The sequence below is a fragment of the Haliaeetus leucocephalus genome, unplaced genomic scaffold, assembly GCF_000737465.1.
Source record: "Haliaeetus leucocephalus isolate CR32 unplaced genomic scaffold, Haliaeetus_leucocephalus-4.0 Scaffold953, whole genome shotgun sequence".
Taxonomy (NCBI): Eukaryota; Metazoa; Chordata; class Aves; order Accipitriformes; family Accipitridae; genus Haliaeetus; species Haliaeetus leucocephalus.
Window position 1 is genome coordinate 3,347,795 of NW_010973389.1, and position 20,080 is coordinate 3,367,874.

General features: G+C 47.0%; 2 non-coding genes across 2 annotated transcripts; one reads left to right on the forward strand and one right to left on the reverse strand.

The window, feature by feature from the left end:
* Positions 1–1,626: 1,626 nt before the first annotated feature.
* On the forward strand, positions 1,627–1,699 carry TRNAF-GAA. The gene has a single exon. It is a non-coding gene; the product is annotated as a tRNA-Phe (tRNA).
* An 11,175-nt stretch (positions 1,700–12,874) lies between these two features.
* Positions 12,875–12,947, reverse strand: TRNAF-GAA. The gene has a single exon. It is a non-coding gene; the product is annotated as a tRNA-Phe (tRNA).
* Between the last annotated feature and the right edge of the window lie 7,133 nt (positions 12,948–20,080).

Genomic DNA, 20,080 nt, shown 5'->3' on the forward strand with positions numbered 1-20,080 from the left:
TTTATCAGATCCTTCACCCCATCATTTCACCAGCACTGCTAGCATTTGCAAAGTGTAACATAGCTCATCTTTCAGTAGGAATTTTGTACCCAGCTGAAGCTTCAGTATTTCCAGCAAGGCAGAGTGGGTTGTCAAATACCGCAGTTCCCATGTTGGGATCATTTCTTCCTGTCTGAGGAAAGCTGGTGAGAAACAGAACTGCTTTGGTTTCTGCAGTCACTTTCCTCGACAAGGAGAAAGCTGGTGAAGCAAAAATAGGACAGCTGGAATGGCAGAGCTAAGTCACAGGTGAGCCAGGCTTCCACACAGGCTGACCTGGCAGGTCTCCCTTTCCTAGGAAGAACCTGCAGATGGCTCCTTGTCACCCACTCACTTAGAGCCAACAGGGTATGGATGATGTGGGCTCTATGGAGTGACAGCTTAGCCCAGCCTCTGAGAAAACTTGCGTGGAGGGGTGTTACCAGTGAAAATGTGGCTGTAAGAATTTTTTCTATCCTGTGTATTTATCCACCGCAGCCGTCCTCATTCGAAGTTCTTTGATAATTGTTGGCCTTATTGGTCTCTGGTAGTTGATGTTTGGGCCAGGTGTTTAAACATAAGCTTAAGCACTGGTGATAAATCCAGAGACAGATGCTGAATGACCAGGTGGAGATGTTCCTTCCAACTTCTTGAATATGGCACAAGGGGAATGGGCTGCTGCCATACTCACACGATCTCCTGTGGAGCATCTCCCTGTGCTATTTTCAGAGACAGGGAACTGGACTAGATGGACCATCGATCTGATCTAGGAGGGCACATTTTATTTTCCTAGGTGCCTGGTGCTTTTTAAGAAGCCCAAAAGCATTTAAGCCATCGTCACAGGGCTGAAAGATGTGAGATAGGTCACGAAGAAAGTCTACAGTCCTCTGCAGTAGGAGCTGTGGGACAGCTGGGATAGCCTAAGATGCCACAAAAAGTACTGAATGTGTATATTTAGTCAACCTGAATGGTGTTCTTGTGGTGGGATTGTATTTGAGATGAAAGGCATGGTTCAGTTACCTGTCAGACACTAGGCAGGTCAACCTCCACCCAAATCCCAAAGGCTTCGGGGATTTTCCTACCCTGGGTGTCACTAGTCCCTGGCTGCTTTATTAGTAGGGGCACTGCTTCTGCACAGCAGACTAAGAAGGGAGGCTGGGACAGTAGTGAACTCAGGGGAAACAACTACGATGTCAAGAAGAAAATCACAGAATAGCCTCTCTGCTGTATTCTCCCAGTTCCTAGCAATCTGTAGATTAAAGACTTCTCAAACTGGGGAAGAAGAAAGGTTTTAGGGCAACCTGTGTGTAATACTTTCTGATGAAACCCACTTTCTGCATTTCTTTCAATACTTCTGAAACCTTTTGTAGTTCAGCCATGTGCAAGGTCCCATGGAACCCCTGGAGAGGAGAAGACTCAGGGCGATCTCATCAATGTATATAAGTATCTGAAGGGAGGCTGTAAAGAGGATGGACTCAACTCAAGCTCCTTTCAGTAGTCCCCAGTGACAGGACAAGAGCCAAGTGTCCACCAAGCCAGTTTGAATGGTAAAAGTCTGAAAGATAATTCTGTTCCAACAGGTTTGGGGAAAATCAGTGCCAAAACAGGGCTGAAGTAGCTCAGCTGGGAGAGCGTTAGACTGAAGATCTAAAGGTCCCTGGTTCAAGCCCGGGCTTCAGCAGAGTTTTCTTGTAGTTTTTTGTGTCCAGTGCTGGGCTTTCCAATACAAGAGAGACATGGACATACAGGAGAGAGTCCAGCGAGGGGCTGTGAAGATGATGAAGGGACTGGAGCATCTCTCCTATGAGGAAAGGCTGAGAGAGCTGTTCAGCCTGTAAATGAAAAGTATCAGGGGGTATCCTACATGTCATGGAGTGCCCCATAAAGAGGTAGTAACGTTAACGCACTGGCGTGTGGGGCCATGCAGGAAACCAAAACTGTGATTTGGGAAAAGGAAAAATACGCTGTCAAAAAGTTGATTTTAGTCTGAATCACAACTGACCTTGCAGCAATTCCTGTCCCTAAAATTTGTCTTTTTCCAGGCTGAAGAGTTCTGGTGTGTCTACCTGTTGCTCATAGGAAAACACCTCCAGATCTCTGATGAAGCTTTCTACCTTTTCTTCAACCTTTTCTACTCTTACGCTGACCTTTATAAAATGTGCGGACACCCCAATGAGTTCTACAACTGAGTAACTGTGTTTTGTGTTTTGTGTTTTGTTCTCCATCCCTTCTGACTAATTCCTGGTCTGTGGAGTCCTTCAGACAATCAGCAGAGACATCCAAAAAAAAAGAAGTGAGCATCAGTGAACCTTTGACTACTGATTTCTCAAAGATCAACCCCGATACTCATCCAGTCCCTCCTCCATAATACAGCAGAGATATCTTCTTTCTCCCTGTCATTCTGGTGGTGCTCTGTTATCTCTGGATGTAACCCTATCAGATCCTGCAGCACTTCCAGGAGATAACTTCCCTGATCAGGACGTGAATAACAACTTGTGCGTAAGTCAATGACGTCATGACCTGCTTAAGCCTTGAAGAGATTCCATGAGTCCTGCTGGGCAAATGCCTCTATCAGCAGCCACCACCCACTCCTAGGTACGGCCAGAAGATACATTGCCCTCCTGCACAGCTCAGGAAATATAACAGCCGCTCACCCATCACCACCCCTTGCAGACATGACATAATCAGGCAATATCCTCTGGCTCAAGGATGCACCAAGTAGAAAATGCCTTCCCTTTGACTCTTACTCCTACTGTCTACATCTTCATCTAAATTGGAAATGAGCTTCCCGGTCCCCAAACTGGATTAGAGTAGGTCAGAGCCTCCTGGGTGGTCCATGTGCAAGATTAAATTATATCAAATTTGGTATACACCTGGGGCCTCATTTTGTTATGAAAACAGACCTCAGGCAGTTGTTTATGTACATCCCAGGCATTGCCCTCAGGTTTAAGAACGGCTTACACTCTGTGGCTATGCTGAGCTGCTCTGACCTCATCTACCACACCGGAGAAAAGCAGCCTTGAGCCCTAAGGGCAGAAGAAAATCAGATGCCAGACACACAGGCTGTGTGAGTCAGAGAGCAGTGGGATGGCACAGGCTTAGCGTTCAAGCAGTCCTGCTAAACAGTATTTTGACCTGGTGCTAGACTCATGGTTTAGCAAGTGTGCTGGAGATCTAAATAAGGCCAGTGCTTGGGCTTAAGCACTGCCCAGTGCTCCTCCACACTGCTTCAGTGGGCTAACTCCTGTCCTCCCAGGCAATGTCCAGACACAGTTCAGGGGATAGCAGGGGCCAGGAACCATTCCCAAGGTTGATTTGGACATAATGAATCTATTTCTGCTGAGGCAGCGGGGAGGTTTTAGCACCATGACGGATGTGCCCTACCAGATGGCCTTAGTCCCCCCAGGACAGACCAGTTGTATTTGCTTTTGGCATTATAACTCTCCCTGCAGAGGACTTGGCATTTCCCATCACCTCTTTTGGTGGGAAAGATTTTCAGGGCTGGAAGAGATTTGGGGAGGGGGTTATCATGTGCATTTGCCATGTCCTTACTCCTCACTGGGTATCTGTTGATGAACAGTATTGGAGGATGCCCAGTCTGAGCCGACACCGTTGTTCTCAAGGAGGTAGCTGCAATCAAATTGCTTTGAAGCCTATCCTGGTTTCAGCTGGAATAAAGTTAATTTTCTTCTCAGTAGCTGGTATAGTGCTGTGTTTTGGATTTAGGTCGAGAATAATGTTGATAACACACTGATGTTTTAGTTGTTGCTAAGCAGTGTTTACACTAAGTCAAGGATTTTTCAGCTTTTCATACTGCCTTGCCAGCAGAGGCTGGGAATGCACAGGAAGATGGGAGGGGGACACAGCCAGGACAGCTGACCCCAAGGATCCAAAGGGGTATTCTATACCATATTACATCATGCCCAGTATAAAAACTGGGGGGAGTTGGTTGGGGGGCACCACAGCTCAGGGGTTTGGCTGGGCATCGGTCAGTGGGTAGTGAGCAATTGTATTGTGCATCACTTGTTTTGTATATTCTTTTATTAGTAGTAGTATTACTATTATTTTCCCTTCCTTTTCTGTCCTATTAAACTGTCTTTATCTCAACCCACAAGTCTGGGTGGGTTTTTTTCCCCGATTCTCTTCCCCATCCCACTGGGGCAGGGGGAGTGAGCTTAGTGGTACTTAGCTGCTGGCTGGGATTAAACCACAACCAGCCTGATCCACAGCTGTGGGAAGGCAAAGAAAAGGCTCCCACTGATGCTAGCGATCAGGCCTTCATGTTCACGCTGCAGGACATAAAGAAATCCCCCAAGGCCGTAAAGCAGCGCTGCCAGAAGTGAGGAGAGCAGCTTACTTGCCTGCTCCTTCTCCCGACAACCTGGCTCCCTCCGGGCTGAAACAGCTCCGACTCAAACCTCAGCACCAAAATTGCCCAGTTTCCCTACGTTTGGCTCCAAGAAGGGTTAAAAGCGTCCTGTGCTCGCTGGTGCTTGCTCACTGGGAGGCAGCGAGGGAAGGTGCGGGATGAATAACTGCGGTGGGAGGCAGGCAGCGTGGGGGTGGCTGCCCTGCCAGCACCTTCCCCCAGCCCACACACACGCAGCTCGCTCCTCTCACCGCCGCTCGGGTCCCTTCGGCACTGGGGCCCCAAAATTAATCAATCAGCGTATGTCAGACCCCGATGACCGTCTTTTCCTGAGCCCCCAGCTCCAGCCCTCAGCTCTCGCCCACAAACGCTCACGGCTCTGCTGGTGTCCTTCAGTTCTGATTTTCTGCTTTTCCGAGTGATTCTGCCTCTTTCTCGTAATGCCTTCAGTCCTTATTTACTGCTGCTGTCCTCCCCCATCCTCGTGACACCTCTCTCCACCTTTCCCACCAAGAATGCTGGCAAGGATCAGTCCGCACGCATCCACCCTGACCGCACAGCACCAGAGCTATATCTCACTGCTGCTGAGATGCAGGAGCCTGCACTGAAAGCTAAGTATATGGAAAATCCTCAGCAGGAGCTTAAAACCCTTTCCTCCAGAAAAAAAACCAAACAAAATCAAACCAGACAAAAAAAACCCCAAACAACAGAGTAAACAGGAAAAAAAACCTGCAAGGCATGTGGTCACTGTAGGAGCATGACTGGGTCTGTTAGTACGCCTGGGAAAGTTCCCACTGAAACTACTGAATGCAGATCACACCGGGGGTTACTGCATATGCAATGCTTGCTCGGTTGTCCTTTATGGGGTCAGACAGAAGACCCCAGACCTCTGATTTGCAGTCGCTGTGAATCACTGCTGCAGTGTCAATACAGCTGCCCTGATGAAAAGGTCACAGGGTGAGGCGTGCATGTTCCCAGCATCGTCTTCTCTATTTCGCTGATTGGTTTTGTGATAGTTTGCATTTCCACAGAGTGCTTTCGCTATTGCTTTCCTTTTATGTCCTTGTAGGACCTACTGTAATATATGGGCTAATTGGACTGCATGTCTGCTTTGTCCCTTGCTCTGCCAATGGTTAGCTTGAGGAGAAGGCAATTCTTTTATTCATACCTCAGTTTCACCCATCAGAAAATTGGGTAAAGTACTCCAGAGTCCTTTGGAAAGTGCTCTGAGATCTGACAGAGCGAGCTAGTCATGATTGAGATAGAGGCAGCCAGCACACACAGACAATAAAAGACATTGCCAGCCCTGAAGATTAATTTTCTAAATTACATGGCAGCTACAAGTTGAGGAAAAGAGAGGATTATTATTTGCATGCCATGGGAGCAATAATCCTGCGATTACTACTCCAGGCATAAAGACATTAAGGCTTGGTTTGTGCTGCAGTGCAGAGCTCTTGGAGGCGTAGCAGCGCTGTGCCATGAACAGACAGCTTGTGTGTGGTCAATAAAGGTAACATGCACTTTTGTGCACCTGTGTGGAGTCCAGACCGTGATGAAGATCACCCGTGCTCGCATTGAGATCCGTCCTGCAGTCCTTGCATCAGTGGGAGACAGGAGCTTCCATCCAGACCCTCCAGCAGCAGGTTAGGTCTGCGCATGTTCAACCCTGCCCTTTCTCATCCCGTCTGAGCTGGTGAGGTTGGCCTCTAACGTCTTGGCAGCTGAAGCCTGAATCATCCTCTAAGGTACCAACTATCCCCATTGACTTTAGACAGAGCCTGGGGTAAGCAAGGTCTTTACTGCTGAGGAGAAGTTCTGCCCCAAGGAGCCTCCAGCAGAAGTCCACGATGTGGGAGATAACCCCTCACCACCCTTCACCATTCCTAAGAGCTCAGCTGAACTGTCAACTTTTCCAAAAACTGAGCTTAGAGCTTGCAAATCCATCCCTGCCTGTCTTTTGCAGCGGATGCTGCTTGGATTTTGAAAGGCACGGGGGTCCTAGTTCACCTGGTGTACATGACGTTGCACATCACTTACAAAATATTGGTCTTGAGCTGGCAGATATGAGGATCAGGGTGGTTCTTCCATTCAGGTCATCCAACAAGCCCCTGGAAAATTTTGAGTTAGGATTTCTTCTCACTGTCTAAACAGTGTCTTAAAATGGGGTTTGGTTGTGCGTCATGCAAAAAATAAAAAATTAAAAAAAAAGAAAGAGACAAAAATTCCTCTTTCAAATGCAGCAACTGTCCATGATCCGCTCTGAACACTGAATGCTAAAACTGGAGAATAACAAAATACTTTCTGGATCCAGCTCAGGTCCTCAGAGGTACTAAAGTAAATAGACAGACAAAATACCTTTGAAGGGTCTTGGATTTAGTATCTATGGCTGATTAATTACTTGCAACTTAGAATGTTACTTGGGCTGTTAAGTATTTGGGCTGTTAACTTTTGGGGCAATGGGCTACCCTTTATTTTCGGTTTGAATAGCAAAGCCTAATTTTATTTGTGACTGCAGGTGCTAGTGGAGGAAAAGGAGAGAACATGAAGCACTGCTCATTACAAGTGGAAGTAGGCTATTTAAATATGCAAATTGTATTCAAAAAAGCCCAGAGAAAGAGGATTGTGGAGCTCCTGCTGTCATTTTTGAGATACAGAGATTTTCATTTCCCTGCCCAGGGTGCGATTCAGTTTGGGGCAAGAGCGAATACTCTTCTGTCAACCTTTGGGAGCACCCAGGAGGTGACAGACTGGGAAGAGTTTGGTATTCCATGCAGAAGGGTGGGTGGCTTTCAGTTTGGTTCCCAACAAGCACCTGCAGCACAGAAAACATCCTCAGCAAAGCTCTGCAAATTCAGGAAAGTAGTTAATGTAAAAAGTATGAGAATCCAGTACAGGAGTGATTATAATTACTAGATAGTATGTAAGGCTTTAAACTACACTTAGATCATCTTTTTAAGCTACTTGACTTGTGCCACATGGGTTGGAAACATTTGCTTCGGTCTGCAGAAATTCAACTATGTCTTATAATCCCTCGTTACAAGCAATTGGAAATGTCGGGAAGAAAGCCTGCCCTGTTAAGGTTTTTTTTATGGGGAAAAAAAAGCAGATCTGGGAACATTGGAAGTCCCAGGCAAGCAACAAATAGATAAAATTAAAAATCAACAGACAGTAGAAACAAATGCAAAAACATCTTCCTAAGGAGCAAGTTCACTGGCCGTCGTCAGAACATGCTGGACAGGTCTCTCGTCCTCCAGGGATTTTGGTGGAGTCGATTCCAGGCTCCCATTTCTTTCACCCTGACACGGGGAAACTCCTCGAGTCATTTTGAGTCAGTGTCTCTGCCTCCGATATTTTCATGCCAGCCTGGTTACGTGGGTGATTCTCTGCTCTAGTTTTCAAGCAGAAGTTCTCACAAATTGATGGAGGAGGCTTTGGCACCTCTGCAGGAGGAGGCAGAGAGAGGGAGAGAGAGAGAGAAGTATATGGAGGAGGAAGAGAAATTAAATGGGCTTTTGAAAACCTTAAAATTAGCATAGAAAACGGCGGCAGCTTTTCTTTACTCGGACTGAGTGAGAGGCAGTACAGTTGCCTGCTGATTTTAAAGCCACACCATTAAAGATCTTGATGGGTGGCCACAGATGTGCTGGATTGCCTGTTGCTTGAGGGAAGCTAGTTTTGCAGCTACAGCGTCAACCTGAAAGCTTGCAAAAGCAGAGTTCCGACTTTACCTTGGCTACAGATTTGCCATGCAAGCTCCCTAATGTTGGAGCCTATAATTTAAAAAAAAAAAAAAAAAAAGTAAATAAAGCCAGGACTAGAAGGCTTGCAAAGCCACTGAGGATGTGCGTTTTTTTCAGCCCAAGGATTTTTAGTTCCTAAGGTCTCAGATCATCACCTCTAGCTTTAAACGTTTAACTCAAGTTTCTAAGTTAAGAGCTCCTTTTTTTTCCCAGCCTCTCAGTATAGTCAGTAGACGTAAGAGTCTGTTCCTTTGTAATTTCAGTGCTTCCCTGGGGAAAGACCTGTTAGCTCAGGGTTTGGAGATGCAATCGGCTTTCCCCACTAAATAGATTAGCACCTCTCAGCTGCCTGAAACTTTTGGAGCAAATGTGAGGTACCTGCACACAACCTTAGCCCCACCATGCGCTCAGGTAACACAAACTACCTTGGATTTGTTACAGACTGTAATTCATAGGCATACAGCTCTTGCAGCTCAGCTCATGTGTCTGAGCTCTTGGCTTGTAAACTTTGCATAACTGTACCTACACAACCCTTAGGAAAGGGTCTTGGCATCTAGGAAATATAAATCCTGAGACTCTGATAGCTCTCTGGAACTGAAAGCCCTTCAGGACATGAGCTTCTAAAACCAGGCTTTCAGGACTCTAAATCCTGGCCAGCACCAGTCGTCAAGTCTGCAACAGGATAGGGAGAGACAGCATTTGCTTCTAGCTGAGGACCCAGTCCTTACCAAATTCATGGACAGCATGTGGTCACCCACCAAGATGAGAGAGTTTTTCGTTTCTCGAGTCTTCTCAGTTGTGGCTGGCTGAGAAGTGACAAAATAGAAATTCTTTTTCCTGCCAGCCCTGTAAAGGTTCCTGTGTTGGTGTGCGACAGGGGAAACACAGTGACACAGCACGGGAAGGCTGCTGGAGCCTGGAGCTGCACGCTAGGACCTTCCCAAAGATGTCTTTCTGGAGGAGCAGGACCTGAGATCAAGACACCATACCTCTAGAAACATGATTTACCAGTTTAGAATCATAGAATCATTTAGGTTGGAAAAGACCTTTGAGGACATCGAGTCCAAACATGTATGTGCTGATGAGGAATCCAAGCAACACACATGGGAATCAGATGCCAGCATCCCTGGTGTGACCTTTGAGAGCCTCAGCTACGAGGGGCGGTGTGGGAAGTGAGCCGTGACTTCCCCAGGTCGGTCAAACGTGTCCTCTTGGAGGAAATCAAACATAAACAAGGCAAAAAAAAAAAAAAAAAAAAAGAGACAGGAGATGTCAGGAGGAGGAGGCAAAACACCACAAACATCTTCAACACCTGCAAATATGCCTATAGCCATCTGCAGCATTAACCCTCCAGCAGTGCTGGGGGATTTGTCCCATTCCAGGGCTGGCAGCTGCCTAGATAAATAGTTAAAAGGCGGTCTCACACACTGTAGCCAAGTCAAGCGGTGTTTGCAAATGTGGAAGAGAGATTTCCTGAGGAATATGCAATGGGTTCATTAATCTAAATGAGCTAAACTTTCTGGATGATCCATTCCCCTCTATACCACATCGGTAAGGATGCTAACGCACCTCTTCTAACCCCCCCCTCCTGTCTTACATACTCCCAGAACAGGTTCAGTCCAGAAAGTCCCTCTCAAAATGCAACCGTGGTATTTCACAGGATCCCCCGTCCTCCTCTCACCTCCTCCAGGGACAGCTTGCTTTCCCCTCCAGGTGAACTTTTCCCTTGCTGCCATTCAGGCTGGCTCCCTCTCGCAGGTGGGTGTACTCAGCCTGGAGCTGGCGGGCCAGCCAAGATGAGGGGGTGGGCGGCACAGACAGCAAGCAAGTCAGTGATCTGGAAATGTGTTACTAGTTATTCCTATTCCCCTGCTAGAGGGTTTCTGCTGTCACTCCTGGGGGCCACGGTTTCCCTCCCATGTCCATCCCCCCATGGTAGCCACCTTTGCCAGCCCATTTTATTGTTGGGGGGGACAGGAGAAGAACAGTTGGGAAGGGGTGGAGGAAAGTCCGATGTAGAGTTGAAGAAAAGCTGAAAAATGAGATTACTGATCAAAATGTCACTGTATACCATGGTCATGGGCTGATGTCAGTGAGAGTCAGGTGTGATAGTCTCTTTCAAGTAAGACCAAAAATTTATAGACAATAACATCACACATTGGTTCTACCTTCCCACATCCCCTATGCCTTCTATTGTTCTTCAGATCCTTCATTTTTGTCAAGGAGGATTGATGACATGGCTGTCTTCACATGGCATTAATTAATTTATGGAAGCTGGTACCGCTGGATGCTTAAAGGTAAGCAAGCAGTGTCCAAGAAGAGTTTTGGGCTACAATCTCAAAAGCAAAGAGGAATACAACAGCTCCAAAAGTAGGCTAGAACCTAGGTGTGTAGGTGTTTCACTGGGTTTTGTGGCTTGTACAAGATCTCAACCTTTTTTAAAAAAAATTACTTGAGGAAGGACAATGGAGAAGAAAAGGTTTTGATTCATCATGCCTTCTTCATCCATTTTGTTATGTCTAATGAAACCTGAGTATCCTCAGTGTGACCAGCCACTGCAGCAACAGAGACAGTTGTGCAGCAAAATGAAAATCAAGGATGGAAGGTGGTTCCCAGCCACTACATGTAGTAAACCCCCTTTCCTAGAAGACCCACTACAAGACTTTTCTGGCAGCTGTTGCCCTTCCTGAAGGACAGGAAAGAGCTCACCGAGAGCTGCTGTACCCCCACTGGTAGAAACCTTTGAATTTACAGCTAGCACACATCCTTAACCAGCTTAAACCCGGTTGTTACCATGCTGCCTTCTAGTTCAACCACTTATTCTTCATCCTTGGCATTTATCTCCTCCAGATACACACAGACAACACTCAATCTCTCTTAGCCTTTGCCATGACATGCAAAATGTTCCATGTTTTTCTCATCTCCATTTATGTGATAGTCTCCCTTTCCAGATGAATCCCAAAGTCCTTCTTGGCCATTTAAAATGGTCTGTATCAATGGTAACCCAGGCTTCTGTAGTCTCTTACATCATCTCCGGTCTGTCATGCTCTTTCCCACACTGTTTCCTCATTATTTACCTCATTCTTCACTGTTCTTCTGAGACGAGCTGTCCTCTTCTTTCTTATCGCTCCCCCCTCCTCATTTCCAATCAAGTTTGAGGTAAATTCACCTGAAAGTCATAGGAGTTCCTAAGGAACAGTCTCCTGAGCACAGCTCAGTGACGCTGATGCCAGCATTATGAAGGCTGTGTTTTCCTGGATAGCATGACTGTTCGTAGTTCTGGCAAATAAAAGGAATTAGAGAAAAAGAGGATTTGAGAGGTGTGTGAGTAATACAGCATCATCCGTGGGGACACGTGCTGGGATAGCACACAAAAACAAGCTGAGAACACAGAGTACTTTCACCTACAAGTTAACTCTCACCACACTTGGGGAAGGTAAGGGAAGGCAGATGTCACTGCTACAGCTAGGGAAACTGAGGCATAGCAATGCAATTTGCACAGAATCATTCAGCTGGTTTGATGGAAAGCCTAAGTTAAAGACTGTTTATCCTTTGTTGTGGGTTGCAGCTGTCTGAATTATGCAATAAAGCTTAATTTAATTGCATAATAGGAAGGCAAGGCTATGAACTCCATCGATTACCTGCTAAAAGGACCTAGAGCAACTGGATGTTCCAGTGCATTTGGACCTGTCCATGATGTTCCCAACTTGGCTCTTCCTCACCTCACTGCTCTTGCCCTCATTAACGGCCAACATCCCACCGAAGCCTCTTCCTTTTCTTGTAGCCAAACGTGACCTCGTATTGGCTCCAGCTCTTCCGTGGGACTGCCCTTGAGCTTGCTCCAGGACCGCCTGGCCAAGGCTGAACACCAAGAGCACCCTGCTACCCAAGGACGCTGTCGCAGCAGACTGATCTCCGCTTGCTGGCATCCGTTCCACCCGCTGACTTTCCCACCTCCGAAGAAGGCTGCAGCTCAGCAAGGGGAACAAACATACCATAGAAGGGAAGCGATCTCTGCCAAGCACTGCAGAAATGGGACACAGATGGTGTCTTAAATGAGAACGGAAGTTTATTTGGGGGCTCTGTGTGTGACGTAGCATTGCAGATCTTGCAACAGATGACAGAGACTGGGATTTCAGAGCTGGTGATGAGATAATTTTGAAGCAGTCTCTGTCCACAGAGCTATTAGCTTGTCTGAAAAAAAGAAAAAAGAGAAAAAGTTGAACTCAGTAAATGGTTCTGTAAGGATCGGAATGTATAAATTTGCCTTTGTTTATATGTAGGTCTGGTTCTTCTGATACCCTAATCTTAATCACAGCTGTTTGTTGGCTGGTTGGTCAGCCCGGATGGTTGTGCTGATTGGCCAGGTGGCCACTGCTAATAGAAATATGAGGATGATATTAGCCTTGCTTTTCCCTGCTCTAGACATAAACTTTTGTCTTTGTCCTCTACAGGCAGAATGGTTGGAAGGGACCTCCAGAGGTCATTTGGTCCAACCCCCTGCTCTAGCAGAGCCACCTAAGGCCAGTTGCCCAGGACCACATCCAGGTGGTTTTAAAATATTTCTAAAAATGGAGACTCCACAACCTCTCAAGGCAACCAGTCCCAGGTCTCTCATCTACCTCTCATATGAGAGATGTTCCAGTCCATCATCTTCCTGGCCCTTTACTGGACTCTCTCCTGTATGTCCATGTCTGTCTTGTACTGGAGAGCCCAGCACTGGACACAAAAAACTACAAGAAAACTCTGCTGAAGCCCGGGCTTGAACCAGGGACCTTTAGATCTTCAGTCTAACGCTCTCCCAGCTGAGCTACTTCAGCCCTGTTTTGGCACTCATTTTTCCCCAAACCTGTTGGAACAGAATTATCTTTCAGCCTTTTCAGACAAGTTTAGTTGACATTAGTTTGTGAGCCAAAGAAGTTGTTTCAGGGAACAGGATACAGACAGACTGGGCTCTAAAGCAATGGTTCAAGGCACCAACACAGCCTCTTTGTCAATGTATGTGACCTCTGTATATGCGTATGACTTTAATAATAATATGGCTCTGGAGGATGTATAGAAGTGGAGCAGGGAAAAAAAAACAAACAGTTGTTCCTGAAGGGCTGACGGAGGAGTAGTTACCTGGAGATAGAAGGGCTTAGTTGCTCACAAATCATTGCAAGGAGAATAAGGAGATGGAGCTAGGTCTCCATAGATGCAAAGGTATTGATGAGGAAGCTGAATGTGAAGTGGCAAGGGTGATGGAGGATGAAGAGAAAGACAAATTGATTGTAGGAAGGGCTCAAGAGACAACTGAGAGTGGGAAGAGAGTAAAAGAGACAATCAAACATAGACTGCTCTCTCTCTGCTTCTGGTGTTGAAAACACCATCTTGTCTTATTCCTCAGACTCTCTTTAGTGCTGTTTAGGGTGTCAGAGTTGGATGCCAGTTGTGTTGACTAATGCAGTTCTCTTCCACAGGGTTAGACTCGTCTGGGATGCCACAGCCATTCCTTGGTCCATGACACATGCTGCTAATCGCAGAGTTAAGATCAGAAATTATGTTTGCACCTCTGTCAATAAAACAAATAACAGCATCCAAGAGAATGTGCTGGTTGCTTTTCCAAATTGGTCTGACATATCCAAAACACCAAAACCCCTTCTCTGTAGGGACAGGTTTGTGTGTGCTGGTAAGAAATAAGAAAGTGGGGCTCCTTGCTGTACCTAAAGCCCAAGGTCCATATCACAAAATGCAGCTAAAGTCTGGATTTTGATCCGAGAACCAGCCAAGAGCACTAGCATAAAACAGACATTTCTAATATCTTTTCATAGAGCCCACTGAAGGATTTGGAGTTATCCATGGAGCCTGGCTAATCCTTTCATATCAATCTGTCTCTTTCCAGCTAGGAAATGGGAGCCAGGCATATTCATGCAGCAATATGGGAGATGTTTGCCCAGCCCGCCAACTTATTCTGCAAATAGAGGACTTTCGCTCCCGGGACAGACAATCTAACATCTTTCACCAGCTCCAAATTCACATCTCCCCAAAATACATATGTGAAATGCACAGTAAGTTTTCCATATCTGCTAAAAAACTGGTAGTGAAAGGTGTCAAAAATACATTTAATCTGGGTTTGAATGTTCAGCTCGACAGCAGCAGATATTTCCTCAGAGAGGTTTATTAGATAACAGTTCCTGATATCTAGGGCTCTCAAACTAGGCTGTGGAACCTCTTGCAATATCCAGACATTAGGATCGTACTCTAAGTAGGTTTTCTTTCTACAAAACCACTTCCACCCCTGGATCCCAGTCATGATCCTACCCATGACCACTGAGGAGCTGATCACACAGACGTGGCTGAGGGTCTCAGCATCTCTGTGCTTATGAGGTGGGGACATTTTAGACAGCTGAGCAGTGCTGCAGAGTTTCTGCTTCTTGTCCATTTACATTTAGAAATTGTCTCCTTTATGTGACCTAGAAACATGCAAGATCCAGCCCTTGAAAGCTGTATGGTGCTGAGAACAGGTTCACATAACAAACCCAGGGCATCACTAAAGACCACAGCCACCAGCCAACCCAACCCAAAACCCGATTCCTCTGTTACATTTTGTGTCTGGTACAGACGCTGATATGAGAGGGACCTAGAATATTGCTTGAGGATTTGGAGCCACAGAAGAGTGATTAGGTCTCAGCCCTGAAGTTGAAATGAGCAATCCTTGTTATCTATCCTATTGACTGTCTCTCTCATCTCCACCCAAACCTCAGGATCCATGAGAAGAAGTTAGTTGAGTTGGCCCGAGTAAGTCTTTCCAATTGCCCATGAAAGACGATGAGGAAGAAATCTTGCAATCTGCCCTGCACAAAGTCATCTACAAACCAAAGCTGTAGGTTCAGAGCAGGTCTGGTTATATTTATCTACAGAAGATGCTTACAGGAGCAGTTTCTCGAGCTCAGTGACTAAGGATCCTACAAATACAGCTTGGATCAGCCTGCAGGAACAGAAAACTCTTTCTGATATATTTTTCCTCATTGGGATGCTGAAGGAAGTGAGAAAAAGGATTGCATAGCCACATGATTTATTAGATGCGTATTGTGGGGTCCATCATAAGAGTTTACTTGTATGTAAAGCTTTGCTTTGAAGGGTTACTAAAGTCTGGAGTGTGGACCTGCTCCAGGTTTATTTTTTCTTTACAGACTCTGTCTATTTTGAAACATCGGTGCCTCTGAGTCTGTTGAAAGAGCACTGTTTTGCTCTTCCCTTAAGAGCTGTGAGCTATTTAACATTACCAGCACTGATGATGATTACCAAATTCCTAGAAGGCCAGATGGGGACATCAGTATGAGAGGTAACAAAGACCACAAGAGAAGACTTGCTGAGCCTGGCAGGACTTTTTTCTGCAAACCCCAGCAGTTTGGAAAAGGTTCCTGGGGTGAGAGTCATCTCACCTGACTTCTTAAAGGCTGACAAAGCAAGTCTCTAAACCTCACCTAATCACTAGCAGCCACACCAGAAATGACATTAACCAGTGACAATGAGAAAAGGTATTTCCGCTACTGGGTTCAGCTGAAGCATTGACTATCCCTAGAAATTAGCCTTGTGCATGTACTGTCTGCTCTACTGTGGGGTATGAGGGTCACTGGGAGGGTGGTGGTGTCACCACATGAGCATTTTATTTTGCTGTCCACCAGCTGCTAGAAAGTCATAGTCTGCATGAGCTGTCCTGGAGCATCCTGCGTGGCTCAGGGACCAGCTCAGCAGCTTTTATACACTTTTAATGAAGCCATAACACTCTTTTGCCCAGAGAAGCCAGGTTATGGAGTCACTCCATGGGGTTTTCCCAAATCTGTGTTATGCTCACTGCAAAGATAGGCTGGGTCTTATCAAAAGTTTGTCTCCAAATTTTAATTAGAACTGACAGCCCATGTCACTTCTGGGTCTGAACAAATCCCATTTGTCTTTCAACTCTTTCTGAGCTTTTAGGGTGGTGTGTGGGGGGCCTATGCATTGGGATTTAGGTCGATATGGCATGAAAGGCATGAAAGCCTTCTCAAGGCCAGTGGTGCCACCTAATGGGAAAATTCCCAGGGAATCAATTTCTCGGAAGTTAAGTCCTTAACTGGAGTGTTGCTAGGTGACGCAGAGATGGAAATCAGTAGCTCTGATGCAAGTCTCTCTTTTCTGCTGCTTTACGACCATCCTTCCGTCAGTCTATTCCCTTTTCCCCAGTGTCTGAGCCACACAAATGAGACCGCCCCGGAAAATTCATTCTGCTTCCTGCTTAAATCCACTCTCAGCAATCCCTGAAGCCACTGAAGCATTTTTTGACCTTGAGGCTCAGAGTCTCCCTGGAGAGGAAATTATCCCAGATTTTTGGATTATGAAGAGTCAAGCACAAAATAAGAGGCAACGAGGGGCTGCCAGGGGAGGGACCAGGACTCTGTGGGTTTTCTCCTTAGTTACACATTTTGCAAATGAGAGGTGAGACAGGCTCTCTGCATTGCAACCTCCACACACACTATTGCAGCTCAGCAGCATTTGGAATCAGATTGTGGCTCTGCAAAAGAAGCTATAACATCTCAAAGCAGTGCCTGACAAAAGTTCCCACATGGCAACCCCCTGCAGCTGCTTTGCATCATAAATAATTACAAGAGTGGGCAGGAATGAGCTACAAAGCCTGTCCTGGTCTCAAGGGATTATTTTATTCCCTGTGTTGTCTTCCCAGCACCTACACCTATTTCCTCATGACAATCTCGCTCACCATGGCACCCTTGCTGCCTTTAGTTTGCAGGAGCATATTACAGTGGTTAGACCAGGGTCTTGGTCTTTCTCAGATCTCAGCTCAGCTCTACCATCGATGAATCATAGGTTTTAAGCTGCCTCAGTCAGGCTTTCTTTACTTCAGTTTCTCTGAGGCTGAAAAGCTATTTCTGAGATTCTTTCCCATTTCTTCCTGGGATGAAGAAGTTTGCAAGGGCTGGCAGTTCTTATAGGTATCCAAAAAGCACCAAAGAAAATTATGTTACTTGATGTTGAAGCATTGTTTCTGCTGTTCTTTGGGAGAGGGTGCAAGTGAAGGTATATGGGGGATCTCATCCCACTTTCAGTGCCTCACTGAGCTGAAACACCACCATTAGAGGCAAGATGGCAGCTCACAAAAGCCCTGTGCAATTTCATGGCTGAAGAAGGGATTAACATTTAGGGCAAAGGGGAGAAACCTGCAATTAAGCAGGCTCAAGTCATTAATTCTAGCAGGGAGCTAAGCTCTGCTGGTAATGATGACTCTGCAGCTGTGGCTGGTGCTGCTCAAAGCCTTGAACACTGCCTGGCAGAGGTAGGCAGGCACTGGTAATTGTCCTCACAGTTCAGGCGATTTCCAGTGACTTTTCATATCCCTTACCTTGAACCCAAGCAACCAGAAAGGAGTTTTTTCTGTAAGAGGGTTGGGGATGCGAAGTCTGTGGGTCCAAGGCAAGGTGCTTGGGAGATGCACGCCAAAGAGTTGGGCAATAAAGGGCTGAGCCCCAGAATGCCACGGAGGAGCGATCATAAGGCATGTGAGTCATGGAAAGGCAGGTCCAGCTCTCACTTTAGCTTACTGGGCTCATTTTTTTTTTAAAAGCTTCACTGTATAGTGACTCCAGGAGTATTCAAACCCCTAAAACCAACATCACCTGAGGCATATCGACCTCAGGTATGGGAGTCAGGGTGCAGGATGGGTATCTGGGGAGGACTGGAGAAGAAAAGTTCAAGGCTCTTAATTGTCACACAAGTAGCCTGCAGTCAGGATTTAGCTTAATGAGTACTTTGTCTCCTTTTTCTAGCCTGGGAGCTACATGGTGCTGGAGGTGAACTGAGCACCTTCTATCTACACCCTGTCCACAGACCTTACTGCACCAGCTAGCCTGGGAGGAGAGGCTGGATGTAGGTGCTGTCGATGGGACTCCACAAGTCAAGACAAGTGCAGCCTGGAGTGCTGGGGTTTTTTAGCAGATGTTGGGATCTTTAGCTGGAGTTTGAAGCAGAGGGACAATATGCTCTCATATCTGCCCAAAATGTTGGCTGTTTAACCCTGTCTTTCCAAAAGCTCCCACCACAATAAATAGCAACCATATCTGAAGTTAAGTTCCTCCAAGCATCTCTGCTAGAGGAAAGGATTCATCTGTGGCAAGGGAGACCATTCATAAGCCAATATCACCTTTCATTAGTGCCCACATGCTGTTCCCCTGCACCTGGGCTGCTGTTTCAGGCAGGATGATAATAACAAGTGTCACCCACTTCTGCTGCAATCACTTCAGTCACTCACAGCAGGGCAATTGCAGAGTCTTATTTCTCTGCAACCCTCTCCCTCAACCTGAAACTGTTCAGCCCACTCCCCATCCTTGGGGATATCCTGCTAACAGCATGACTTTCTTGGACTTGCATGTTTTGAGGTCCTTTGGCTGGCTCACAGCCTGCCCCTGATTTCACCCTTTCCATTCTGCTCCCATCCAGTGATCATGCAAGCCAAACAGGAGCCTGTTTACCATTCATTGCTTAACTGCTCTGCCCTTCCTGAACTGAATTTGCACATAGAGTAGAGGCAGTTTAAAAGTCAAAGTTTTAGTGTAACAACTCTCTCACCTTTTCTGGATGCAGACTTTTAGAAGGGGAACTCCTGCCCCTTTAATAGAAATCTGTGATGTTTCCGATGGCTAAACTAAGCAAATATGTTTTATGGAGCTAGTTTGGTATTTGCTGTGTTTTTCCCAGAGGTGCTGAGCAGCAGCTCAGTAAAATTAGTAAAAGAAAAAAAATAAATCCATTGGTTCCCCTGTGCCTCAATTCCCCCATGTTGTGGTTTAGCCCAGCTGGTAACAAAGCCCCACACAGATGCTTGCTCACTCCTGCTCCCCACACTCCCCTGACCTTGGTGGGATGAGGAGAAAATATAAAGAAAAGCTCATGGGTCGAGACAAGGACAGGCAGGGATCACTCACCACTTATGGTCACGGGCAAAAGACAGGGTCAGCTTGGGGAAGAAACAAGATCAATTTAATTTACTACCAGTCAAATCAAAACAAGGATATTAGGAAGTAAAACCAAACCTGAAAACACCTTACCCCTACCCCTCCCTCCTTCCCAGCTCAACTCCACTCCCAGTTCTCTCCGCCTTCTACCCCCGGCAGCTCAGGGGGACGGGGGTTGGGGTCAGCTCACCACCCCTTGTCTCTGCCGCTCCTTCCTCCTCAGGGGGAGGAGGACTCCTCACTCGTCCCCTGCTCCACCGTGGTGTCCCTCCTGTGGGAGATATTCCTTCAGAAACTTCTCCAGCATGAGTCCTTTCCCCAGGCTGCAGTCCTTCAGTCCCAGCCTGCTGCAGCATTGGGCTTCCCCAGGGAGCGGCGGCCATCTTGTGGGGCATCCATCCCCCTGCTCCACCGTGGGTTCCCTCCCACAGGAGACAGTCCTTCACGAACTTCTCCAACATGATCCCTTTCCGCAGGCTGCAGTTCCTCACAAACTTCCCTCGGGTGGGTCCTTTCCCCGGGCCAACCTTCAGTCCCAGCCTGCTCCAGCGCAGGCTTCCCCAGGGAGCAGCGGCCATCTTGTGGGGCATCCATCCCCCTGCTCCGGTGTGGGCTCCTCTCTCCCTGGGCTGCAGGGGGGCATCTGCTCCCCCACTCCCCTCCGTGGGCTGGGGGGGGACAGCCTGCCATCTGGTCTCACCACAGGCTGTGGGGGGATCAACCTTCTCCCTTATTCCTCCTCACTAACCTCAGGATCTGCAGAAGGGTTCCTCTCACATCCCAATCCCCTCACTCACTGCAGGTTCCCCTCTTAAATCTGTTCTCCCACAGGTGTTTCCACTGTCACTGATGGGCTCGGCCTGGGCCGGAGGTGGGTCCGACTTGGAGCTGGGGAAGCTTCTAGCAGCTTCTCACAGGAGCCACCTCTGCAGCCCCTCCCCTGCTACCAAAAACCCACCACACGAACC